The sequence below is a fragment of the Excalfactoria chinensis genome, chromosome 15 (assembly GCF_039878825.1).
Source record: "Excalfactoria chinensis isolate bCotChi1 chromosome 15, bCotChi1.hap2, whole genome shotgun sequence".
NCBI lineage: Eukaryota > Metazoa > Chordata > Aves > Galliformes > Phasianidae > Excalfactoria > Excalfactoria chinensis.
In genome coordinates this window covers 334,007-361,092 of record NC_092839.1, presented here as the reverse complement: position 1 = coordinate 361,092, position 27,086 = coordinate 334,007, and the positions used below count along the sequence as shown (strand labels likewise).

The 27,086-nt window shown below is 49.9% G+C and overlaps 1 protein-coding gene across 9 annotated transcripts in view; it reads right to left on the bottom strand.

Annotated features, from left to right (window-relative positions):
• DLGAP4 (DLG associated protein 4) overlaps positions 1 to 27,086 on the bottom strand; it is a 150,652-nt gene that overhangs the window by 105,606 nt on the left and 17,960 nt on the right. For 7 of the 9 annotated variants that reach the window (XM_072350513.1, XM_072350502.1, XM_072350501.1 and 4 more), the window contains exon 2: positions 23,233 to 23,378. The gene's annotated coding sequence lies outside the window, so the exon portion shown is untranslated. Of the gene's footprint in view, positions 1 to 14,853; positions 15,273 to 23,026; positions 23,057 to 23,232; positions 23,379 to 27,086 lie in introns of those variants that run through there. The other 2 variants (XM_072350504.1, XM_072350511.1) reach the window with 2 other exon arrangements.

Below are 27,086 nucleotides of genomic sequence, written 5' to 3'. Positions count from 1 at the left end.
GAGAAGGCTGCTTGAAGAAGTGGTGGAGTCCTCATCCCTGGAGGTATTTAAGATATGTGTGGATGTGGCACTAATGGTCATAGTTTAGTGATGGGACTCAGTAGGTCAGGTTGATGGTTGAACTTTATGACCTTGAAGGTCTATTCCAACACAGATGATTTTCTGATTCTAAGAAACATTCCTGTGGGAGTTGGGGACTGCCTGGGGTTTCTGCTTGCATGCAGGTTCCTGCCCAGGCTGACTAAGCTGCCATATGCCTGAATTTGGCCAACGCCAGGTAACATTGGGAGCACATCCCCTGAAGCCCCTCTCCACCATCCACTCATCCCTTAGAGCCTTATTCTTGCCTCTTCTGATAATCTGACAATGGGATGAATGGAAGAGGTTTGATGTGTTGCGTGGACAAGCAGAACCCCAAAGCCATCTGCCATGGCAGGAGTCATGTAGATACACACAGTCCCTCATCTCAGCTGTGCCTGGCCCTGTAAGCCCATGGAGGCCCCAGTGGAGGTGGTTTCCACAGAGGGGGTGATGGAGATGGCTCTTACAAGGCTCCCTGGGGACAGCCATCTAGCCATCTGCTGCAGGCCTCACAAGCACAAGTCAGAGAGCTATTTCACAGTAGAAATCTTAACAGCTCAGTTTGTTTCCTCCATACCCCTCCTCACTTGCTTTTTGCCAATGCAAGCACTGTCAGCCCTCTTGCTCCCACTGGTGAGCAGATTTATCTTAACTGACAGGCTTTCCTTCCCAGTGCACTGAGTGGACTTTCATGGACTCCCTCTGCTGAGATTTCATGACAATATCATTTCTTTGCTCTGTGCAGCCACTTGCTCCACGACAAAGCCATTATAACTCAGCCAAGGTCTATCAAGCCCAGGCACACAAAGCTGTACTCACTCTCCTTTGAAAGCCTGCTTCCTCCACATTCATCTACCTGCAGCTACTGTTGATCATTCATCAGTCAAGAAGCCATGGCCATGAATGTACAGAAATCTCTTCCCTGCCTTAGCAAGTTGGGAACATCTTTTCTTGCCTGTAGTGTAACCTATGGCACTTCTAATCGCTGCTGCATTTCCTATAAATTGCAGTGGGTCTTGAAAAGATGCTTTTAAAAATTTCCTTACTCCAAAGACAGCAGAAAGTGTTAATGAAGTGTGCCAACACAGCATGCCACCATATTGCAAGTAGCCTTCAAATGACCAGGAAAGAAGCAGCTTCTTTCATTGAGGGAAAAATGAACCCTCTAAAGAGAAAGCAGTGACCTTCTCATCCACTTTTCTCTCTTCCTTCTTCAAATGTTGCTGCACCCAGCAAAACTCGCTCATTATCTACAGAGGCAGTTTCCATAAATTGCTCCATAAGACACACAGTGCAGAAAGCATCTGGCTGGATCTGCTGCATTGCTGCATGGCGGGGCATGCTGGGCAACATGGAGCTGGCCTGAGCCTTGGCCTGCAAGCAGGTGCCTCTGCTTGGGCTGAAGTGGAGTAAAGGACTCGTTGTTCTCCTTAATTATTCCAAAGCCTCTTTACTTGGAAGAAAATAAAATATTTATCAGAGACGTGTGGCTTTGGCAAAGGAGATTAAACTCAGATTAAATTTACAATGCATGTAAAATTTAATTGCCATTAGAGTAGTTTATGTCTCCGAAAACTAAAAAGGCTTTTCTAGCTTGACCTTTGGAGAGCTGCCCCTTTCTGGTGTCCTCAGGGTTGCCAACGGACCAGCCTGGCCTGGTGCCCCTGTGCCATCAGGCTCCCAGCCAAGTCTGCCAGTACCAACCAGCTTTTGTCTGGCAATGCTGCAGGCAGAGATGGAGCCCTTTTACTATGTCCTAAAATAACTTGGCAACTGTGATGCAGATGGGCACCAAGGAAGAGACAATGGAATCTGGGAGAAGACGGAACTGGTGGGCAGTGATGGGTTATGCCTGGGACAGGTGCCTGTCTCCAGCAGGTCTGGCATTCAGGCTCAGTCACACAGACCTGCTTTGGCACCTGGCAGATATGGCAAGCCCTCATGGCTGCTCAAGAAGAAGCCTTGTCCAGGTAGATGTCTCTAACTTCCCCAAGTTTCTGCATGTACAGAAGATCATCTTAGATCCACTCCTTCCCCAAGTCTGGTCTCTGCTCAGCCCCTGCCTTCCTCAACAAGGTGCCTGGAGCTGACTAGGGTACATGAGCTACCCTCACGTGACCCTTCCCCACCATGTTTCCAAAGATATTCTGCCACATTTGTTGCTGCTGCTTTGGCCCAGTGTCACGGGGCAGGCTGAAAGAAGGCACTGAAAACCAGAGGAAGACTTTGAATGCTGGGTTTACACACAGCAAGAAAGGACATCAAAGTAAAGCTATCCTGCAGCTCCTGACCCTGCTGGGGTCAGTCGAATACAGAGCACAGACACTGCAGAGTAAACCTCTGAAATTCTTGAACCAGACTGTGAAACTCTGTGTCTTGCACAGCCCTTCACACTCTTTGTACCCAAGTAACTTGCTAAGCACGTGCTCAGAGCAGAAAGTAGGCACAGTGCGCTGTGCTGGGAGTAGGGAAAGCACCTCCACAGAATGGCTGCAGGCTCTTGGTGCTACAGAGTGGCTCTGACCTGTGGAGCTCCCACCATGCCATGGTACGAGACTTTCTGTCCACCCATCTGATCATCCTCCAAACAGCTCGGAATCAAAGCACACAAGGACAATGCACGTGTCTACATGCTGAGGAGACAAGCAAGGCACACCCACAGCAATTGTACATGCTGGGGAGAAACTGGTGGGCACATATCAACCCATAATGGCTAAGTAGCTAATTATGCTTCACCAGTCTTGCATAAAATCTGTTCTCTCTCCCTCATTCATGCTCATGCACTCTTCTCATTCACTTTTAAAGTGATGCATTATGTGAGAATAAAACCAAGGGATGGTCAAATGGTGTTATTCAAATGGATGAAGACCAATTGTCCAGCTCAGGGATTTTTACCTTCAGGCAGCAGTTCTGTTAGTGCTGTGGTTTTCTGGCTGCACTCAGCCCACATTCTGGGCTCATTTCACCCTGCCTATATGTTTTAATACTCAGCACAGGCAGGAGATATCCAGGCTTCTGCTATTTACTCTTACTCTGTGCTGTACTTTCCTGTTGATGCTGACAGCTTTGCAGGAGCTGAAACAATACTTTATTTTGCTCATATCCCTGGAGCAGAAAGCCAGAAGCACCAGGGAAAAAAAGCTAGGTCTGGAATGGCAAGAACAACCTACCAGCCTTAATTGCACGAGGAACTCCTGTCATTGAGATCCATCCAATGACTTTTAAAACACATCATGTCTCCTCCTTGCTCTCTTCTGCTCCTCTACCTGCTCTTATGTTTCCAAATCTACACACGCTACTCCAATTCTCTGTTTTCCCCAGAGCATCAGTAATTTAATGGTTTCCTTTTTTGGACCACCTTTGTCAATGCAAACAGAGGGTTTTTCATTTCAGGATTAATTTCCCCAACTCCACTCTTCCCAAAGGCTTACACAGACATTAAAGAGATCGCTCTTTGTTTTTCAGCAGGCAGAAAGCCTCTCCAGAGCTACCTGACTGAATTAAACAGAGACATCAAAAGAACCTGTCAAATTTGATGTGACCAGACAGTGGGAGAAAGTCAGAGCAACACCAAAGCTGAGCAAAGAATCGGGATGCTGCTGTGGCAGATTTAAAAAGGGACAAATTCTGTGGAGATTTTCCCCTTCAAGGGAAAAGAGGATGAAAGCAGAAGTGTTCAAACAGTCCTGAATGTGCAGGCTGGCACAGTGCAAGAGCAAGGCAGAGCTGTGTGGCTGATAGCCCCTGGCAAGGCACTTGCTGCCCGGATCCTGACCACAGCTCAGCTCCCGCTGGAGGCTTCCAAATTGCTTCACCATCTAATAAAACAGATCCCTGCTGGACCCAGAGGGTCAGTGCTAGTGCAGAGAGGAGTAGCGATGTGTTTGGTCCCTTGGAGGAGAGCTGCTCATAGAGATGGGTGCTGTGGGGATCCCTGGCATCCTGGAATGCTGTGCTTGCTGTGGCTGCCCCATGGACCTGCTCCTACTAAGCCAGCAAGGACTCCAATTCCATTTGGTCAACACAACTTCTAAATTACAAAAACACTCTCAATTCCTTTCTTGGATTGAAGCTGTCCTCCTTGCCCACAGACAGGTTAGAGATGCAACATGAAGTTACAGTAAAGCCGTACGGCAGACAGCTTTGCTGTAAAATGTGACTTATGTTAATATTAATCAGGCAGGCTCTGATGTATGTTGGTTGCTATGACAGAGATACTTCAGAGTGTTTCAGTTAATTAGTACTTAATTAACTTTAATGTCCTGAAAAAGTCTACAAGCCATACAAGTTGGTCTGTATGTTGCCACTCACGGATCCCCACCTGTTTAGGCAGCACATCCCAGACACTCTTGCTTAAAAGGAAGCTGCAAAGCACAATGCATTATTAACTCAACCTGCGTGGTCTTCTCATCATGTCTCATGAGATGATTTTTAATATCAAGCCTTCCAGGATTAAAGACAGGGAGATGCCAAGGATGAAAGCAAGAGTGTAACACGGTGGTGTTTCAAGTGACTCTCTGACTGTCTGAGATCACTGACAGCTGGTGAAAGCTGGAAAAGCCAAGGTTTGAGGGTTGTGGAACAGCTGAGAGCTGAGAGCAGTGTGGGGTGCTTGTGTTTGAACAGTGGAAGCCAACCCCTTCCTATAGGCTGCTGTGCTATCCCCAGATGTCCAATTGCAACCGCGGAGGTGCAGGTGGGATGCTGGTGCTTGTCATTGGACAGTCTGAGCATTCTCAGAGCAATGACCCTGAAGCAAAGCGTGTAATGAGGACTAAATCCTGGGTGAGGTCTCCCTCCTTTGTGAGAGATGCAGGAATCTCAGGAAAGAAGGGTAGATTCTAACCAGAGCTTGAAAGTGACCTTCCCTAACTTCTTGTCCCTGGACAGCAGGAGGGTCCAGCCTGGCACAGCCAAAGGCATTTACTGTTTCATTGATAACCCACTGACCCTTGGTTTCCTAGTGAGGTGGTTGATGTTCCATGCCTGTGCTTGAGGAGCATTTGGACAATCCCAAGTTACCTGCTTTAACTTTTGGTTAGCCCTGAGGTGGTCAGGCAGTTGGACCATGTGGCCTCTGAAGGTCCCTTCCAACTGAACTGTTCTGTTCTATGCTATGCTATGCTATGCTATGCTATGCTATGCTATGCTATGCTATTCTATGTTATGCTATGCTATGCTATGCTATTTGTCATTATGCAGATCTCTGACACCACCACCCCAGGTGACATCTCAGTGCAACAAGAAAGTTGTCATGCCTGCAGAGTAGTGGGGTAGTATCTAATCCTGCTGCCCATCCTTAGCTGCTCAGTCCTCTTCTGTTTGCTTTTGCTTGGGGCTGCAGTACTTTGGAGAAGGGCAGCTTTTGAACTGCATGCACATCTCAGAGAAAGGGTCACCAGCCCAGGAGGCAAACAACTTGGTAAGAGCAGGTGTGGAAATACAAGGCAGGCACCAGTCTGCCTCCAAAAGAGGGTAAGAACAAGATCCTTCAGGGGTACGAGCCTGAGAAAATGTCAGAACAGACCTCAGATATGGCAGCAGGAACTATAGAAAGTCTTTTTGTTGATGGGAACTCCCAAATTTACAGTTTTCTCCCAAGAGTCTTCCGTGCAACTGCATGGAGCTCACTGGCAGACAGGAAGAGGCAGTGAGAGCCAAGCTAGCTGTCTGCTAGACAGGCATGAAAACCCTGCCAGCATTGCTCTGGGGCACCCCATTATCACACATCACTCAGTTAACTTTATACTGAATGTAAAAAAGAAGCAACAGCTGGAGATGAAATCTAATTTTCTGAGGGAAATATGAGTAAAATAGAATGTAGCTGCTGTGTGAATTAATTTATCTTCTGTTAAGCATTTGTTAGTGCTCTGGCATGGCCTCTGTCGCATTATGATGGTAGGCAATGAGGCAATGTTAACATAATTTCTCCCTGTCCATTTTGCCACAGCCATGTCTGCAGTACAAAACAGCACCAAGTTTTGCCACCGTTGCTGCAGACTTGCAGATGTCTGAGGTAGGGAGTATTGAGAACCATGAGATGGCTTCGGTTGGAAGGGACCTTAAAGCTCATCCAGTTCCAGCCCGCTGCTATGGACAAGGTTGTCACCCACCAGATTAGGCTGTCCAGGACCCTGTCCAACCTGCCCATGAATGTCTCCAGGGATTACAGTCACTTCCAGTAACTGGCTCATTTATGGGCAAAGCCAAACTCCTTTGGCTTCTTGCAACCATTTCTCTGGGAACTCCTGCAAGCTGCCTTCCCCATATGTTTGCAGTAAAGCTGTTTCCCACTTTCATGCTCAAAATACAAAGGTTCTTCTTGCTGTCCTCTCCCGTGGCTCTCCTGCATCCTCCCAGGGACCAGGCAGATGTGCCCCCAACTCAGCAAGGAGCTGCAATGACCCCACCTTCCCCTACCCTTCACAAAGTGCTCTTTGGTTCCTAAGTCACGTGTACCCAGCAGAATGGTGAAGCCCCCACTTTGATCATCATGGAATATCTTCGGGGCATGGCCAAGCTGCCTGCAATGGAAGCACCAGGCACTCAAGCTGGCTGAGTGCTTGGATGAGAAGCTACCAAACACCAGGGAGCATCCAGGGAGATCCAGGTGGATCTCTCTATGGTTCCTGTGGATTCACACAAAAAATGGCACTGAGGGTTCACCTTGAGGCTCTTCAAGCTGGGAAAGAGGACAAGCTGAGCAGTGAGTGCATGGCCAGCTACAGAGCGATCATGGACCAGAGATCTGTAAGTGGTTGGGTGTTGATGCAAGATGGAGCCTAATGAAAACAGTGTTTGTTTGCAGTTGTGACCCCAGTGGACAAAAAAGGTCCTAATCCTATTTTTAACACTGTGATTGTAAATGTGCCCTACAATACCCAGGGTAGCTTTTACAAGGAAAGAGACATTACACATAGAAAGGGTAAAAAAAAAACATTCAGTACGGAAGCCAAATTGATACAAGGACTGGAGAGGATGACTTACGGGCAGAGACTAAGGGAATTTAATTTGTATAACCTAGAAAGATGATGCCTGAGGGGGAACATGATAACACTATATAAATATCTAAAGGGCAGTTGTATGAAGAAGGGGAAAAAAAGTGACGCATGCACCAGCCGTGGGAGTGATGTGATGGACTGAAGAAGGGAACAGTTTCCCAAGGGAGCACAGTGGGCTGTTATAGCCTGGTGGGCAGGGAGCAGCACAGCGTGCCTGGAGCCTGCACGTGGTTCCTGGCAGTGGCCACAGTTAGGGCTGGGAGGATCAGGAAGGAGCAGCCTGGCACAAGCAGCAAGGGAGGTGCCCATGGGATGGTGAAGGCTGCCCCGGCTGGGGGTAGCAGGGTGACATCTCCCCTGCAGACACCAGGTGACCATGCATGCTGAAGCTGTGTTAGCACAGAGTGCATTAGGAGAGCTTCTCCTGTGAATTCAGGGCCATTCTCTGCAGCATCCCCCTCCTGCTCCCTTTGCTATCCATGCTATCTCAAAGGGAAGCAGGCACAGCAAAGCATCCAGATCCTCAGTGCTTTTTAGCACTGCACAGCAGAGCCTCTTCACAAAATGCTGTCATCAGGCTGAGCTCCTTCTGCCTAGCCATTAGGAACCTCACCCAGGCAGCCTCAGGTTGGGGGCTCTTTCTGGGTGTCCCTGGAGCAGATGATGCAGACACCCCATGCCTGGCTGCCTGAGAAGAGCACAGCAACTGTAGTGGTCCCAAAATGGAGAAAGCAGCAAGGTATATTGATGCCTGTGTTCCTGCCCCTTTCCTCTCTCTTCCTTGCAAATGTGAGTTGCTTTTTACAATCCTATTTGCTTCTTCAAAAAACAGAAGAAAGAAAAAAGATTTTCTCTCTGCCGTTGCCATGTGAAAAACCCACACAAACAACAGGAAAAGCTGGCTACCTCTATGCAGAACTCAGCACAGTGACTGCAGAGCGACTGTCACACAGGCAGCAGCCTAAAAAAACAGGGAGAAAAATAGATTTTTCCCTTCAGCCCTTTCAGACACATGACTTAGAGACTTATTATAGTAATAACAAGCCAAAGATTTTTCACAGGAGAGGCCAGTCTTCATGTATTTCTTCCTTACTTTGATGAAGTCCCTTCACCAATTTAAATGGGGCAGGTTCTGCTTCAGCTGCCCTTGCTAGAGCTGAACAGACACTCAGCAACAAACTTCTCTAGCATCAGGAATCCCTCAGACTTGGGTCCTTGCAGAGAGGGAAGCCCACGCCGTGGGGCAGAGCCTTGCAAGATGGTGTTCAGTTAAACCTGCCATTAATTGCTCTCTACCTATTACAGCTAATTTGCTTGGCTCAGAGCCCAGAGCATTCTTTGCAAACTGCTGGTTTGCCAAACAACCTGATGTGAAACACAAAAGTCATGTGTACTGGCAGCCTCCCCTCCTCCTGCAAGCTGCTGGAGAACAAACAGGCGAGGCCTCACCATTCATTGCCACCCTGAGCGGAAGGGAAGTGGCCATGGCATGCTGCAGGAAGGCAGGAGCTGGAGTGGGGGATAAGCCCTTTGGATGATGATCTTTGTATTTGTTTATCTCCAGAAGACTTAAAATGTGAGCATGTTTGCATTTGCACGTTTTCAAGTACATCTGTAAATACTGAAGTTACGAGCTGTAGATGAATCTGAGACAGACACTCAATTGAAGCACAGTGCCCTTCAGTTCCTGCCCGGCCAGCTGTGGGTTGCCATGGAGACTACATCTGTCACCAGGCCTTCTAAATAACCCACACTGGCCAGACCTTTCCTGTTTTGGTATGACCAGCATAGATTCATGCCAACAGCATGGTTAGTAAATTCTGGATTTCCATCCCTAAAATCAGGAGCAGATCTATGCCAAGAACTGCTAACGTAGGTGCCAAGGTTGCTCTGGGCTAGAGTTTTCCAACTGAGACTCAGTGTGATGGTCTTTGTAAGGATCATCCCTACATCTTCCAGCAGGACAAGACCTTAAGCTCCTTCTCTGCTGTGCTGCCTGTTGTGCAAACATCTGTCAGGATCCCCAGTGAGATGAGGGGTAGCTGGTGAAGAAAGTAGGGTGGATAGGCAGTGACTAGGAGGGATGTTCAGTTCAGGAGACCCAGTAAGTCAGAAATGCTCTGTTCATTGCTGTGGTCCTGTCTCACAGGCCTACTTATTTTAGAATGATAGGATCATTTGAGTTGGAAGGGTTCCTTAAAGGTCATCTAGTCCAGCTCCTCTGCAATGAACAGTGACACCTACAGCTCCACCAGGTGCTCAGAGCCCTGTGTCCAGCCTGACTATGAGTGTTCCTGGGGAGGAGGCATCCACCACCTCTATGGGCAACCTGTGCCAATGCTTCATCACCCTTATTGTAAAAAAACTACTTCCTTCTATCCAATCTAAATCTCTCTTTTAGTTTGAAATCATTTCCACTTTTCCTATCACAACAGATCCTGCTAGAGAGTCTGTCACCTTCTTTTTTATAGTCCTCCTTTAGATACTACAAGGCTGCTCTCAGCTCTCCCCACAGCCTTCTCCTCTCCATGCTGCACAGCCCCAGCTCTCTCAGCCTGTCCTCATAGGAGTGGTGCTCTATCCCGTGGATCATTTTTGTGGCCCTCCTCTGGACACCCTCAATCATGTCTCTCAATCCATGTCTCTGCTGTGCTGAGGATTCCACATCTGGATGCAATAATCCAGGTGAGGCCTCACCAGCACAGACAGAGTGGCAGAAACAGCTCCCTCTCCATGCTGGCTGTACTTCTTTTGATGCAGCCCAGGATATGGTTGGCTTTCTGAGCTGCGAGGACACATTGTCAGCTCATGTCCAGCTGCCATCCACCAGTTCTTCCAAGCCCTTTTCTGCAGGACTGTACTTTCGTCCCTCAGCTTTTATCAGTAGTGGGGTTTGCTGTCACCCAAGTGCCAGCTTTGCACTTGGCTTTGTTTAACCTCACAAAGGTCTTGTGGACCAACAGCTGGAGCCTCTCTAGGCCTCACTGGTATCCTGTCCCTCAGATGTGTCAACTGCACTATTCAGCTTGGTGTCACCCACAAACTTGCTGTCAATCCCACTGCTGATGTCATTAATGAAGATATTAAAGAGCACTGGTCCCGGTACTGACCCCTGAAGGACACCACTTGTCTCTAATCTCCATCTGGACATTAAGCCATTGAGCCTCTGGGTATGATCTTGCAGCTGTTTCTTTGTCCATCACACAATCCACCCATCAAATCTGTATCTTTCTAATTTGGAGAGGATGTGGGAGACCGTGTCAAAGGCCCTACTGAAGACCAGACAGACGATGTTGGTGGCTCTTCCTTGTCCACTAATTCAATTACATCATCATAAAAGTCCACTAGGCATGTCAGGCAGAACTTGCCCTTGGTGAAGCCTTGGCATAGTTTCCAGGAGGATCTTCTCCACGATCTTCCCCAGCACAGAGGTGAGGCTGACAGGTCAGTAGTTCCCTGGATCATCCTTTCTACCCTCCTTAAAAATGGGTGTGAAGTTGCCTTCTTTTCCGGTCACCAGGAACTTCACCTGACCGACATGACTTTTCAAACATTATCTAGAGTGACTTGGTGACTGCATCAGCCAGTTCCCTCATGACTCTGGGGTGCACCTCATCAGGACTCGTAGACTTATGGTTGATCAGGTTCCTCAGGCAGTTGCGAGCCTTATCTTTGCTTACACTGGGAAGGATGCTACTCCACCAGTCTTCACCTTCTGAAACATTCTCTCAAGGGCTGTGTGAAGAGGAGTTGCCAGTGAGGCAGAAAAGCTGTTGAGTACTTCATCCCTCTCCTTTTCTGTTCTTTCACAGAATCACACAGTCACAGTATTGCAGGGATTGGAAGGGACCTCAAGAGATCACTGAGTCCAACCCCCCTGCTAAAGCAGGTATCCTACAATAAGTAAGTTACTCAGGTAAGCACTCAGATGGGTCTTGAATATCTCCATAGAAGGAGACTCCACAACCCCTCTAGGCAGCCTGTTCCAGTGCTCAGTAAAGAAATACTTCTGCATGTTATTACAGAACTTCCTGCCCTGAAGTTTTAGGCCATCACTCCTTGTCCTGTTGCTGCACACCACCGAGAAGAGTCTGGCCTCATCCATTTACATCCCACCTCCCTTTAGACATTTATAAACATTTATCAAATTCCCTCTCAGTCTTCTCACTAGAGAGGGTACACCCCCTAGGACTTTCCTTTTCCAGTTTACATACGTGTTGAAGCTTTTCTTGTTCTTTACACCTCTTGCCAAGCCCAGTTCCAGTTCCAGTAAGGCCTTGGCCTTCCTGACCCAATCTAGACACAGCCTAGCAATGTCCCTACACTTCCCCCAGGTTACCCGTCCATGCTTGTGCATTTTCTTCTTGCCCTCCCAGTTCAACTGTGCTGGTCTCTTGTCTTCCTTTTCTGACTTCCTACAACCTGTAGGTGAAGAGCACTTGGCTCTAAGGAAAGCTTCCTTAAAGATCTGACGGCTCTGCTCTGTTCCTTTGTACTTGAGGACAGACTCCTAGGGGGTTTCACTAACTCTCTGAAAAGATGGAAATTGGCTTTCCTAAAATGTAACATCCTGATTTTACTCTTTGCCTGTCCAATATCACGAGCGTGAACTCCACCACTGCATGGTCACTACAGCCCAGACAGCCTCCAATCCTGATGTTATCTGGCACTGAGTTAGAAGACTTTTTTGAGCTCTTGACTACCCCAGCCTTGTCATTACAACAAGAGGCCGAGTAGGGCAGCTCTTGAGGGCATTGGTTCTCCCTGGCTCATGGTGCTCCTTCACATGGGGTGCAAACAGTGTCATCACAATCCCAATGACAACAGGTCTGGGAGGCCGTGTGTGGGTAGGGTTGGCTGCACGCATGCATTTCTCACAGTGCTGGGGTCAGCAGAGGTGGCATTTGTAATGCCTCTTGAGAGCAGCAGCCCCACAAGGCAGAGGATGCCTGGTGCTCTGCAGCCAGGCCTGGCTGAGAGGGCAGCAGCCTTTCCCTAGCCACTGACTTGGGGCATGAATACCAGGCAGCCTCAGCTTTCCCCACTTCCTGCACTGGTTCCTGCTGGCCCTGCTGCACTGGCTTGCAGTAGCACTGCCATGCTCATTTGCTCACAGCCTCTGAAGGCCTGGTGCAGGAGGGGCTGTGAGGTAGCGCACACTGTGTTCTGCTGAACAGCAGCCTCAGGCTGGCTCTATTTCCAGCACTCAGGGAAGGGGGAGAGCATTTCAATCCCTGGGCAAGGCAGAGAATTTATAGCCTAATGCTAAAAAGAACAACAGCGACAACAGAGAGACACCAGGGCAAGTTTCACTCTTCATTTAATCCTAATGGATCTATTATAGAAAAGCAGTGGCTAGCACAAGCTCTGAACACATGTACATTTCCCCAGGCCACCCTCAGACACCATACGTTTTATTGTCCAGGACTACAAAGAATCACAGGCTGTTTTTTTATTGAAGGCACCCGGAGGTCCTCTGGTCCGAGCCCTTCCCCAGCAGGGCCACCCAGAGCACGATGCACAGGATGAGGCACTTGCTGTCCTTCCTGCCCAGCCTGAGCACCCCACTGCCAAAATGAACCTGCACCCCTTTGGCATGCTTGAGGAGTGCTTAAGGGCTCATGCACTCAACCAAATGAGCAGATGCTTTTGAAAGGTTGCTCAGGAGCACCCAAGCTGGCACAGCTTCCTCCTGGTATGACAACAACACATTTCAGTTTGGAGCCTGAGCAACACATGGAGACCCTCAGTGGCCGAACCAAAAGCCAGGCCTGCAGCTCTTTACCTGGTAGGCCAGGAAACCTTCCACAACTTGTTTTCCATAGCCACACTGCTTTCTTTTAACATGTCCCAGTACTTTGATTTTAGCTCTTTCAGTTAAACTAAAAGGAGGTGTTGACTGCAGGTGACTGCAGACCCTCCTGGTGCCCAGCTAGGTCTGAGGGGCCATGGCTGCCGTTATGGTGCTGGAGCACTGTCTCCGCTGCAGGCCTTGGCAGGCTGCGTGGCCACAGTGGAGCAGGCACAGGGTGAAGAGGGCAGGGAAAGCTGCGGGCAGGGACACATGGTGGTGGTAAGGTAGATCTTTATAATGGCAGGGTGCTTGGAATTGTTTCACCTTTACTACAGTGGTGACAGAAATGCGTCATCTCTGACAGCAGAAGACAGATGCTGGAAATAAGGAAGGGTGAAGGCAGCCAGAGGAGCCCTTCCAGGGGGACAAAGATGCAGACCAAATCCCTTCTCCAGGCAGTGTGCAGGAACAGGACAGGGCTCTCTGCCCAGTTATCTCCCTGTCAGGAAATTTTAAACCTGTTCTCAAGCCCTCAAGGCTGTCCTATGGCACAGCTCAGACAACGGACAGCTTTGATGTGCATGGCTGAGGCCAGTGTGATGCTCACCTGGCTGAAACAGCTTGGGGAACACAAAGCTGGCCAAGAGCAGAACCTTCCCCATTCCAGCCCACGCTAGCTTTGGCTCAGTGGCACTGGTTACATATCTCCTGGAGTCCTCTGACCAGAACACATCAAGGGTACTGGCAGAGGAATGCTGGACCCCATCCAGGGGTCAGCAGAGACTGCTTCTACATCCTGAGCTTTGGCCAGTGCCACTGTCACTTGACATCACTGCAGAGCAAACAGGGTCAAGGAGAGAGCCCAGTGAAAAACATCCTGTACGTCTGCCCTACTACAGCCCTGCACAGTGGGGAACAGAGGTGTAGCTCATCCCCACAGTCCTTTATTGCTCAGCCTGGGCAGAAGGAAACTTTAAGCCTCACTTAATACCTGATGCCTGCTGAGCCCTGCCCATTTTCTACCTTTCTTCCCTTCACTCCTTTCATGGCTCAAGGACCCTCTGTCAATTGAGTGCTAATCAAAACATATCCTGCCCCTTTCTGTCCCCAGACCTAGCCCAGATTGTGCAATTGAGCATGAAAAGGGGAGTGGTGAATGCAGGCAGACACTTGCAGAGCTGTGGCCACAACGGTCTATTTGAACATCTAATTAGATGAAAGCAAACCTCCCAAATGGCAAAGCTACAGCCCTGTCACCGTCCTCCCAAGACATCGGTCCATGCCAGGATTGCTGTCTGATTCTGATCTACATAATTTGCCATAATCTTTAGAACTGACTCAAGCAATGAGGTTCACTGCACAGCTCACTGGATTTAATCCACCACTCCAGCGGTGCTAACAAAGCTAATGGCATAGGCAAAGAAGGAACACATGTATAGCTAGGAGGCAGAGAAAAACCATTAATACGACCATATGCTTTTAACTCTACTCTTCTCCCTCACCCCAGTGTACTTTTGCAGCACTGGGAGACAGTAAACCTGGCTGGAAGAAAAAGCAAGGGAGGAATAATGTCCCCTTGAAGGTGTGGCTGTGTGCTCACATCTCTGTGCACCATCAGCCCACAGAACTGAGGGCAGAGCAGAAGTTTGGTAAGGCCAGAGAGATCAAGGGGACAAATGAATGGAGATTTTGCACAAGGGGAGGGAACAGCTCCTGGCTGAAGACTTGGCACTTGCTCTCCTTTGAAGATATAGCCCAACTATGTGAACTTGAGATGCCTTGTATGCAGTTGTCTCAGTAGCACCCATGTAACATTGACCCTTATTGTCACCACTGGTGATGTTTGTGAGTTGCGTATCCCAACCCACAGGCATATGGTCCCTTGTGAGCAGCAGCTGGACTTCAACTCACCCACAGCTGAGCCCAAGCAGCTGCAAGCAAGAAAAAAAAGAGCAGGACATAAAGAACAAAGCTCACCTGGCCTGGAGAGAGCAGGGATGTGTCTGCAGGATGGGAAGAGGTCCCCATAAGGAGAGAGCTCCAAGCTGGGGGTTTGCTCTGCATGCAGCCAGGAGACAACCAAGGCAGAGATGCTGATTCTAGTGGCTGTAGGCACCGTTTTCCCAAAACAGGACTGTGCTGCCAATTCTGACCTCTTTCCTGGAGATGGAGCTTGTTCCCTTTGCCCATGAAGCCTGGCTAGTGCTTGCCCAGTCCTGGTGGCAGGAAGCAACCCCTGACACTGCTGTGTTTAGAATCTGTCAGTATGGAAAGGTGCTCTGCAGAGGCAAAGGCATTCAGAGCCCAAATTAGCCGCACTGGGCTCAATCTGAGATTCTGACAGCAGATGCCAAATTTATTTCCAAGCGCACACTAGAAATGTCACCGGGCTGGTCGGAAGGAATTGGGTACATGCTCCCTTTTAAATAGAACCAAACATATGGGAGGAGGATGATTAGATTGCTTCCAAGCTGCCAAATTTCTTTGCTGCAGCTAAAAATCTTCCCCAAAATGTCCCAGCCCACAGTGTTTCTGAGCACTGAAGTCTGTACCGAGACTTTTCCATTGACAGCTGTGCTACAAGAAAGAAACCACCTCCCGCCAGTGCGGTCCCAGGTGGTCTCAGCTCTCAAATGGCTTGCGGTCTCTTGCCTCTCCTTGCAAACCAGAGCAACTCTAACCCAGGTGAAGGACAGAGTTTGCTTATCTCTTTTGCTCCAGTGCAAAGTAGCACTGATCTCAGACTACCCCCTCCCGTAGCACCTGCCTGTCCATGGCAGAGCCTCTCAAGGAGGAGCCATGTCTCTCCATGCTGGCCCTGCTGAGTCTGGCCCCCACACTCTTGCAGCTCTTGGCAGGGGTTTTCAGCTTCCCTCTTCCCAGTGCTCCAGCTGCTTGAACCACAAGGGAACCAGGGCCACATCCTGACTTTTCAAGGCAAAGGTACAGTGTTACTGCTTGGGGATGGGCTTCCCAGAGCCCAGAGGTGGCATTCAGACCCTGCAGATTCACACCCTGCCAGGTAAGGTGAAAATGAGGCTGGGGGGAGAGAGTGGGTTGGGTGCTGTGGCTCATAAGTCAGCAGCGGAGTAGAGATGCCTCTCCCACCTGGGCTCATGGGCATCTTGAGCCAAGCAACAACGGTGTGCTACCTGCAGTTGATCACCAGGTTCCCCTCGGTTTTGGATGAAGTGATGTAAGACACCATGCCCACTTTTCCAGTATGGAATGAGGATCTGCAGCGCAAAGAGCAAAGTAGTGGCAGTGTTCTGTCCTTTATCACAGTCCCAGTGATGGGATGATCTTGGGATCCTTGCCCAACTGAGACTGAAAAGCACACAGATAACATTCCAGTGCCTGGCAGGGAGCTTCCTTCTCTCTATAGATAACACTGAAGGGGATATATGGTCAGCAATGGCTTTCCAGGTCTGGGGCTGAGGCCCTGTCACACCTGACCTGCTTGAAATTCTGCCAGTCCAGAATGGTGGACAGTCATGACCAAACACACACTGATCCTTCAAAACCAGCTTCCACCAGCCATCCTCATTTTCCCAGCAAGAAGGGCTCAGACCTGAGAGAACTGGAATCCCTGTTTCTGGTGCTCAGCTAACCTGTAGTCCCTCCAGGCTCCCTCTCCAGTGTCCCATTACCAAAGGATCCCCTTACTTCCTCTGCTAACACACTGATCTGCTGGATCACAGACATGAAATTTATGGTCTTTTATCTTCTTTTATCCCCTCTATAGCATTTTTCATGCCCAAGACTCCAAGGAAAGCGCAGGGTGTAGCCAGCAATACTGTCTCTGTCCAGGAGACTGGGAAAATAAGGCATGTTGCAAGGAAGCAGCAGACCCTAAACCTGAGGGCATCATCTCCATGGTCCCCAGGCAAAACTCCAACCTCCAAGGCACACTATGTCAGAGGGCTGCAGTGGGGCTGTCATTAAGTCCACCTGCAGTTTCTAGAGCCACAGAACAACTGAGAAATTGCTGTAAAGTGACCAAGCCTGGAGGGTATGGGCAGGAGGACTGTTGAGCCCAAGCAGTAAAAGCGAAGTGGCGCAGCTGATCCCGGCTCTGCTCAGCCCACATGCTGCTGAGTGGCAGGTGGGAGTTTTTTCTCTGCATTGCAAATCCCTGCTTATTTAAGTGCTGCAGTGCTGCTTGGAAGGTAAACAACCACAGTGGAGAGCAAAACGGTCTGGGATGTCACCGGTACTTTCTCCTGCCCAAGTCAGGTCCTGGGATTGGCCCCAGGAGGGCCTGGCTTTATATATAAAGGTAAAGGTTCCCTAGAAGATAGCCTGGCTGCGAGCAGAAGCTGCCTATTCCTATTTTCCCATCCTTGTCTCTGGCACTGACTGCCCTGGCTGGGCTCTTTCGTCAAACCTGGAAGGGAGAAGAAAGAGGGAGGAAGGCTTCTGGGTCTGCAGAGGCTGGCTGGCAGCAGAATAAGAGCCGTGAGAAATGGTGGGAGTTACATGGCCAAATGCTCATGGCGCATGGCTGCAACCCTTTGGCAGCCTGGCTTAGACCTGGGCAAAGGTGAAGCCACACAGATGTACAGGTGGTGTGCAGCCCCTCTGCCAGAGCAGCTGGAGGTCCCAGGCTGGGAGAAAGTTGGACTCAGGACCAGCTTTCCTTTCTGCCCTTTTGGCACGTGAAGTTGGGCAAGCTGCTCATTTCTGCCCAGTGTGAATACCAGGCCTAAGCCCCAGGGTATGGGTACCACTCTCCCAGTGAAGTGATTGTATGCTCCAAACTGTAGAGGTTTACAGAGAATATTAGAGAACAGACCCACAGTCCTTACCCAGAAATGCATGGAAGCGATCATTTCCAACAACCACTTTCAAAAGCAAGTTTTCAGGCTGGGCTTAAAGCACTACCTGTCCATAAAGACCTTTAGGGAATCCACAGCAAAAAAGTAAAAATATAAAAAAATCCCTGTGCTGGCTGGTGCTGGTTCCCTCATTGCCTAGTTTTGGGAAGCCAGCTTACTCCATTTATACCACCAATATCCAAGCAGAGAGAAGCTGGTTTTGTACTTCTTAACACAGGTGCTGAGGGACTGAGAGCCTGGAAATTCAGGGAAAAGTGTCTGCAGACTCTGCAGGTGAGAAGCCTTTGGGGATCGAGCAGCACTATGCAACTGAGATTCAGTAAATGTGCTGGTGCCTTTCTACAGAGAGACCATTTGGACCACGGACCTTCTAATGAGGAAGGATGAGGTCCAGGATTTTGCGCACCAAGGCTTCTGAGAAGAAGCACAGCCAGGATGTGCAGGTACAGGATGTGCCCAAACCAAGCCAGATCTGCAGGTCTATCTGTCCACTCCCATTCCCTCTCACCACAGCCAGATACCTCTTCACCTCTCAGAATTTAGTTTGTCTTTACAAAACAAACCCCTCACCCATACACTTGTCTGCATGTCCATCTGTCTAATTGCATTTTTTTTTCTCTGCACACATCTCAAATTGATTAGCTGTCTAGATCACTGTTTATCAAGCAAGATAGCCCAGGAATTATTGGGATCCTTACATAGTAGCTCCAGGAAGTGCCTGTGCATTTCTTTAAAAAGAAGAAAGTGTGCTCTACTTCTGGACCAACCAGAAGCTGGGCTGTGCAGAGGTGTGGACTCAGCACTGCTGGAGAACACCGACACCACATCGATCACACGTGGTCTGTGGCAATGGTTTTAGAATCCCAGCATTGCTGGTACTAAAGGCCCCCCCAGCCCCACCTCTGCCGTGGGCTGGCTGCCCCCGAGCTCGGGCTGCCCATGGCCCAGCCGTGGCCTTGGACACCTGCAGGGATGGGGCACCCACAGCTCTGGGCAGCAGTGCTGGGGCTGCACCGCCTGTGCATAAAGAACTTCCTCCTCACATCTGGCCTAAATCTCCCCTTTTTTAGTTTAAAGCCATTCTCCTTAGCCTGTCACCATCTGCCTGTGTAAACAGTCAGTCACCAAGCTTTGCTTTTACACAGTATTTAAGCTAGCAAGTTCCCAGAAGGAGTCTCCACCAGTGGCCTTCAGAGTACGAAAAACAAGATAATCTCAAAGACTCTTAACGTGTAAATGTAGAAGCTGACTTTCCAGGTAGCCCAAACCTCTCCCTCTGTTAAGGACCCACTTCAAGCTTGAGTCTGCAAGTTGGGTGTTAGTTTTTCATGGCCTCATTTTATTCACCTTGTCTTACAACAGCATTTCTTCAGGCTGAACATCAGCTCAGGGGCTCCAGTAAACCCTGACTGCCTGAGGAACACCACTGCTCCAACCTGCGCCAGCCTCTTTGGGAAAGGATGAGTCCTTGTCCACGTGTGCTTATAGATATGCTCAGGGATACATTCCTCTCGCAAGAGGAAACCTAGTGACTATGGGGCAGGTGTTGGGCTCAACACTGCAAAAGCTCACTGTCCTGTCCTCCTTCATCTGCCTTCTGCATTTACGAAAGCAAGACTGCAGGCCCCTTATGCTCTCCCTCCCAGATAGACTGGTGTTGACCAAGCCCTACGCCAATTCTGCTCTCATTTATGTATGGTGTGTGTGTCAATAAGTAACGTAAGACTTAGATTAAACTTTTCTTGAAGATACTAAAAAAGGCCATTAGCAGTAAGAAGCTGCCTCTTCTCAATGCTCTGGGATCTTAATCAGTCTTACTTCTTAGCTTTTTTTTCAGATTCTCCCCACAATGCACAATGGTTCTGCAGGGCTGCACAGCAAACATGCCACCTCATGCAGCCTGGCTGCCTTAGCACCCCCAGATCCAAAGGGAGAGCAAGGAGTGATGCGTGCAATTATCCAGAACAGACAGCAACTGTCCCAGGGGCCTCTGTGTACACACACACGAGGCAGCAAAGGGATGGAGGTTTGTAATGCAATACTTTTCCCTTTCAATTAATGCGAGTCATTTTTTTCTCACAGTCAACAAGCAGCAGAAGGGTCACTGCAGTGCAGTGCATGTCCCCAGTTCAAAACTCCCCACAGGGAACCTCAGATGTAGAGTGAGAAAAAAGCTGTAGTGAGACAAGGCAAGACGAAGGCCTTAACATCTGCATCTTCTGGTACTTTCTGGAAGAACTATAAAAGCAGAAGACTCCTTTCTAAAGAAATGGTGCATGAACAACCTGAGCGGAAATTGCAAGGAAGTCCTTGCTTAAGACAGCCATGAGGGAAGTTCAGCAGAAGGATCCATCTGCTCCCAGGCTGGTGCAACGAGGCGTTTGGCCTCCTTGGCAGAGAGAGCAGAGGGAGAAGAGCAGCTCCAGGTCCAGCTCTGTGACTCCAGCTCCAGGGGGAGGCACACAAAGGGAGCTGAGCTGGCAGCGGGCACACAGATCTGTCTCGTGCACAAGTAGAGGAACAAACAGGAACTGCCAACCTGGATCAACTGGCTTGATGGGGACACTCGTGTGCCAGGGAGACGTGCAAGGAGAGCTGGGCTTTTGTTTCCACTGCCACACAACATGTGAGGACAGAGGCACCCAGAGGTGGCTGTACCAACAGAGCACTGTGCATGCCACTGCTGTGTGCCTCTGCCATCTGTCCTTCCCTGTGGGAAGGGCAGCTCTAGCAACAGAGAAATGCTGACTGCACCTTCCTTCTGAGCACCACCAAACCACCACCCTTAGTGCACAGCTTCTTCTTGACCACACTATAAAGTGCAAAGGAAGCTGATCCAGCAGTGCCCACAATCAGGCTGTCCCAAGATCACTGTTGCAACCAGCAGTCCACAGTGTTCTGCATGTGTCCTGCCTGTTCCATGGAGCCAGGGAGCAGAGGTAGACATGGCTGTATGACAGGAGCTGGGAATGGCTCTGAGCCATCCAGCAATGCCTCGTGTCTTTGCTGATCAAGCAAGTGCAGGAGGTGTAGAGCATTTGTGCAGGCTCTTGGTAAGGGAAAATGCCAGCACAGTAAACATCTTTCCGTCACACAGGCAGGGCAAGAGCACATCCCGTGCACACATCCTTATCCCTGACCCTAGAGCAAAACTCCAGGTCTTCCACCCTCTCTCATTCCCAGGTCAGAGAGGAGGAGATGGGCCTGTCTCTGATAATGATGCTGCTTCTCCAGCCCGCCAGGCAGGACTGCAGTGACCTGTGAATGGGGGTCCCAGCTGATAAGCCCTCCTTCAGCAACGCTCTATGTTGGAATGCTTGTCACCTGGCCTTGACCTCTAGCAGCTCCCAGCAGTGCTTTAACACCAGCCATCTGCCTTCCAGTTCCTGAGAAGCCACATCATGCCAGCAGCCTCCTGGAAGAAACATTACTTCCAGTGCTTCTCCTTAGTGCCAGAGCAATCAGGCAGTCTGGAGCCAGGAGATGGGCTGGATGTATATGGACTTTTTAAATCCCTCTCCTTCCAGTACTGAGGAGGGATAAAAAGAAGGAAAAGAATAGCAAAATAAAGCAAACCCAACAACTCCAGTTTCTATCTTAATGAATAAATGAAATGCATCCCAAGAGGTAATTAAGTGCTCTGAACAAAACATGTGTCACCTACGTAAATAAAAGAGAACCCAGGGAGAAATCAAGCAACAGCAATTAAGGGAAAGAGGTAGATGGGTGATTACCAGGGGTTTGGAAGCAGGAAAGACCCTGCTCCTACTGTTCAGTACTCCTCCTGTCAAGGACCAGGGCTGGTGCTGCCACTGTATCATGGCAGAGGGGCAGTCCCAGCCATGTGCACAGTGTGAAGGACTCCCAATGCCTAGAGGCAATCCCACAGTTTTCTCCTACCTTGAGGATGTCATTCTTCCCCCCTGACCCATCTGCCTCTGTGACCTACAAGAACTGTGACTATTTGCTCTCAGGTATCTGCTGTGGACTTGCCTTTCTCACCTCCTTCGTGTTCCCCCGGCAATTCAGAGTATCACAGAATAGTATGGGTTGGAAGGGACCTCTGGAGCTCCCGCAGCCCCAAGCCCTAAAGCAGGTTCCCCAGAGCAGGCCATGCAGGAAAGAGTCCCAGTGGGTTTGGATATCTCCAGAAGGGACTCCAGCACCTCTCTGCACAGCCTGTGCCAGGGCTTGGGCATCCTCACTATAGGGAAATTCTTCCTCATGTTCAGATGGAACTTCCCATGTTCCATTTTGTGCCCACTGCCCCTCATTCTGTTGCTGTACCCCAATAAAAAGAGTCTGGCCCCATCCAGTTGATTGCCATCATTAGACATTTATAAGCATTGATAAGATCCCCACTGCTGTGTCTCAGTCATCACCATGTGCTCGCCTTGCTGGATGGGTTTTGTTTGCATATGTGCTATGCAGTAGGAATTTTACAGATGGTCTTTTCTGCTGTACAGAAGGGAATAAGGTTGTGCATGACCTGCTCCACAACCCCACACAGCAGCCATACTGGGAGCACAACCCGTCCCTCAGGTAAATATGCCCACCCTCACCCTCAAAACTCCCTGAGGTCTCTGCACCGCCAGTCAAAAACCTGATATCAAACAGAAATCTCCAATGTATCTGCAATTTAGGCCTGCAGAAAGTCACATGCCTCTTCTTTCTGAATGATCCCAGAAGGCTACAAAGACACTTCTTCATTGGTCTAGGTGATGGGCAAAAAGATCTGCTATCGTGATGATTACTGGATTTTATGACCATCTTCCTTTGGGAGATCAAATTAAGACCCTTTGGATACTGAGCTGCTGCTGGAGCTGGTGTCACACCCCAGGATGCAGCAGCAGATTGCTCCTGATGCAGGGGAGGCAGGTGATTAATCCTCCATAGGTCTGCCCTGCCTATTTACTATTTCTCAAGTGTCTGCTACTTTCAGAATAAGTTCCTTCCCAATGGACCTTAGCAGCTGCAAAAACATTCCTTGAATCCAGAGTCCTGTCCTTGGCACAAGTTCATCTTTCTCCTTAGGGGAGAAATATAGGCTTTCCTGCAGGGAGGGCTGCAGCTTTGCAGCACTGCACAGATGTGCAGAGCACGTTCCACATGTCAAGGCAGTGCTTGGAGGCAGCCGCAGTCTTTCCTTGCAGCAGCTTCCTTCTCTGCCCAGAGCAGATTCCACCACAGCTCTCCTTGCTCCAGCACACCAGAGTCCTTGAGCCACCCTGTGTTCAGGCTATCTGTTTCCCCCGGCCACTGAGGCCATGCCAGCACCTTGCACATCAGATCACACCCATGTTCCCCCTTACCCTGTCAGCAGCAACCTTCCTCCATCCCTGCTGCCTTGTGCCCAGGCTCTCCTCTTTCCTCATAGGGCAACAGCAACATGAGCAAAGAGAACTCCACAGCTTCCCCAGACCCACAAGCTCCTCTTGCCTTTCACCCCAAGGCCATTCCGCAGAATGAGACTGTGACCCCACGGTTCTGCACTGCCCATGGTTCCCAGAGCACTCACAGTCTGAATGCTGCTCTCCGAGTGCCTCTTCTGCCAGGATGTTGCTGTCAGGCGTGAGCTGGGGAACGTTGCTGGTCCATGCACTGGCTGCGGGGCTCGAAGAGCTGGGTGGCAGCTGTGAGACCGTGCCCACCACTCTCCTTGGGCTGAGGAGGGTAAAAACAAGACTGGAGTTATCCCCTGTCCTTTCCCCATTGCAAGAGAATTATCCTTCCCCCTTTCCCACACCCTGGGTCTTTTCAGGCCCACAAAGAGAGGGAGACACCCAGCTAAGACACTCCTGCTCCACAGCAATCAGACCAAAGATGCATCACCACTTTTCAGGTTCACTACACACTTACAGCCAGACAACCCTCTCCATCTCTTCCCAGTTCCCAGCTCCCCACGTGCCCCTGCCTTTCCTGGGAGCACACTCAGCAGACATGAACCACAGGTCACGCAGGGATGGGCTGGAAGAGCACTCACAGGATGCTCTGCAAGCAGAGGAAGAGGCAGAGGCAAGGAAGCAACTTGGCAGGGATGAGAGTCCATCTCTGACTTCTCCAGCCTCATTCCAAGCATGGCCATGAGCTCACTGAGAAAAAACAGCCCACCATGGCAGTCCTGCCGTCAAGGTCAAATTCTCAGATGTCACCCAAGCCCTTGCTCTGAGGTGTGAACCCTCCAGGTTTTACTGAAACAGACAGTACCATTCCCCTGACTCCAGGGTCTCCATGGCTGACAGAGACCAAAGATCGGGCTTCAGCTTTATCAGAGTGTCTGAGAACGTTAACAGACTCCATAGTCCTGTTCCAAAGCAACCCTTTTTCCTTTAAGGCTACTGGTGTGCTCAGACATTTCAAAACTGTCTACAGGAGAGATGAAGTTCAAGCCATGAAAACAGCCACATGTGCCACCAAGCCAAAGAGCAGAGCACCTTCCTGCTGCTTTCTGTCAGCCCAGCTCACCGTACCAGTGACATGCACATCTGTCCTCCCCATGCACTTTGAAAAGAGCAGCTTACACTCTGATCAGATTAGCACAAGAAAACTGCACTGCATTAAATCCAAGGAGGGGACTGACTGCCCAGGCTTTAATCTGAGGGAAGCCTTCAAGATAAGAGCATTAAGAAGAAGACATAAAGCAGCCTTGGTAAGGTCTTTCATTGCAGAAATGGTACAAACTGGCCCCTTGTTTGGGAAGTAGCAAAGCAGAACTAACTGTGGAGTTTCCCTGGCAACTCAACATGCAAGACCTGTCTCCCTATGCCCGCAGCCCCCTCGGTGCATGAGATGAGCATTACAAAGGGCAGGGCACAGGAGAGGGCTGCTCCCTGGAGCTCATATTTCATGCCAGGATCCTGACATGCCAAGTGGGAAGCAGGACGGCACTGTCCCTATCAGGTGATTGTTGGAGTCGGGAGGGATCTCTGCCCACAGTCCCTCATTCCAGAAAGGGGATCTCACACCTCTCAGCACTGACTCCACTTCAGCTCCAAGCTTGGACTGGATTCCCTCCTCTGGAAAGTTCTTTTTCTGCCTTCTCCTCCTTCAGAGGAATTCATATCCAGAGTCACCATCACCTGAGTGATTTCAAACACCAGCACGTGTCCTGTGGACCAGATAGGACCTTAATAGCTGCTACAGCAGAACACACAAGCTATTTGCTCTCCACCTTGCTCCTCCTTTGGTAAAAGCCAAGCAGCTTTTCTTCCTTTAGCTTTGAAACATAACCCAGCATCTGCACCAGTTCAGCAAGAAGGAATAAAAACCAGCAGCCTGTATGAAGGCAGAGGTGGGCAATCAGCTCCCAGCACTCTGCAGGAAACACGTCAGATGGGTAGAGGCCACCTGGGACATGGTCAGCAGTGGATCTGCAGGGTAGATCTGCCCCTTGTGCCAGGACAACCCAGATGGCAGCCGGGGCTGACACCCATGGGGCAGAAGGGCCCTCCTGCCACAGGTTTTTGTGAACTTCACTGGAGTTTGTGAAGCTCCAGCTGAGTGCACAGCTTCATCATGTTCCTGCGATGAGCAGAACCAGCCCTGCAGCTTGGTATAAGTAATTGAGGAAAGAACATTTGTAAGGCAGGAGACAGCTGGATTTAAAAGGTGAAGCCCAAAAACCAAATGAAAAGACAATCATCAGTGATGGATGGGAAAGCAGTACCCAAGACCAGTGCTTTCCTGAATGTACTCTTGCACAGCAGTGAGACAAGGAGAGCTGAGATCAAACACCGACAAAGCCTAGGCAGCCACGGGCATTTGCAGGATCTATTGCAGCTTGGGAGGCACAGCTGGCTGCTGAGCTCTGCATTACCCAGCCTTGCTGAGAGACCCTGCAACTAGCACTGGTCTTGCAGCCCACATCTGGTCCTCCATCACCGGTCAGGGTGCCTTCAGGTGCTGTACTTATGGAGGTCTGCTCCAGGTACAGTTGAGCAGCAGCAGGGTCTCTGGAGTCAGTGAGCTGCCTGCCCGGCACAGCTCCTCCTGTGTATCTCCTCCTGTGAGGAGCCATGTCTTGGCCCTGCCTCCCCAAAGCAGAAATCCACAAACATCTGGCATGTGCTTCTTGAGGGCATTCAGAGAGGCTGCACCGCAGCACACTACAGAGGTCATTACTGCAGTTGCTTTGCTAATTGCTGCTGATCTGCTAGCAGAAATTCCCCTTTTTGGGAAGGGGAGAGAAAGACGTTCGAATGAAAAACAAAACCCCAACAAATTGAGTTCATAAGACAGGAGAGAATTCAGAACTCCTCTCTTTGCTTCAGGAGCCAGCAGAAACGGGCCACCCCTGCAGAAAGGAGCTGTGATCAGCAGGCGGATTGGTTGGGAGCCTTGAACGAAATCCCACCATGGTGGGGGGGAGTGGAGCTGCTGCCCAGTGGCTGCAGCAGGCTGACAGACTCGCTAAGCACAGAGCAGAGGGCTCTTGCCACAGTGGTACAGACAGGAAGGTCACAGGAAGGTCACGGCTCCATCTCCACCTGCATCCCTCTCCTGTCACTTTGCACATCCTTGCTTCATCACCACAGTTATTTGCTCCCAGGCCATCAGGAAGTGCAAACTGCTGCAGCAGCTTCCCCATCAAGCATCCAGCCACCTCCACTCCACCACTGCAGCCTCCCAGCACAGCCCAGGGACAAGTCTCCCCACACTCCACTTCTGCTTTTGCCAGGACCAAGATAGTGCCCAAGAGATTTCAATTCTTGTTCTCTCAGTACCAAGCACTAAGCAGAGTGCTGCTGTCCCAGCTGCATCCCAAGGCATTTAATTCCCCACCAATTCTATAGGCCAGCTGGGACTGTGAGCAGATGTGACTGTACTATCCCAAGCAGGCCACCTGCTACAGTGCAAAGCATAGATCTGCCTTGCAGTCTTGGTTTTCTTCAAAAGCCAGTTTGTTCCAGTGTTCTGGACAACCTCAATTATCTGTAGGCCTCTGAGGGGGTCTCAAACCTAGAAGCATTTTCCAGCAAGGAAGGGGGTTCCCAGAGAAGCTCAAGAAGACAAATTCAACCCAGCCCCATCGCTTCCCAGTAGCTGGAGGTCAGTGGCACAAGGCTGTTCCACCACTCTACAGAGATGGATGGTACAGCCCTGCTCCCACCACTACACGTCTAGTAACAAGTCCCTCCCCAGTACATTGCATGAACCCCACATCTGTCTTGCATCAAGGCACCGTAATGCACAGAGGGGTAGCAACTTGCCCAAGAGATCACAACTGGGGACCAATAGAAGACCCAGGAATGGAGTTTGTGTCTCCCAGCTCCCAGAATCTTATCCTCTTTATTCAGTATACAGTCAGGTTGGGACCCAGAGCAGACCCAAAGGCATCCATCTCAGAGGGATGAGAGTTCTGATTAACGTGCT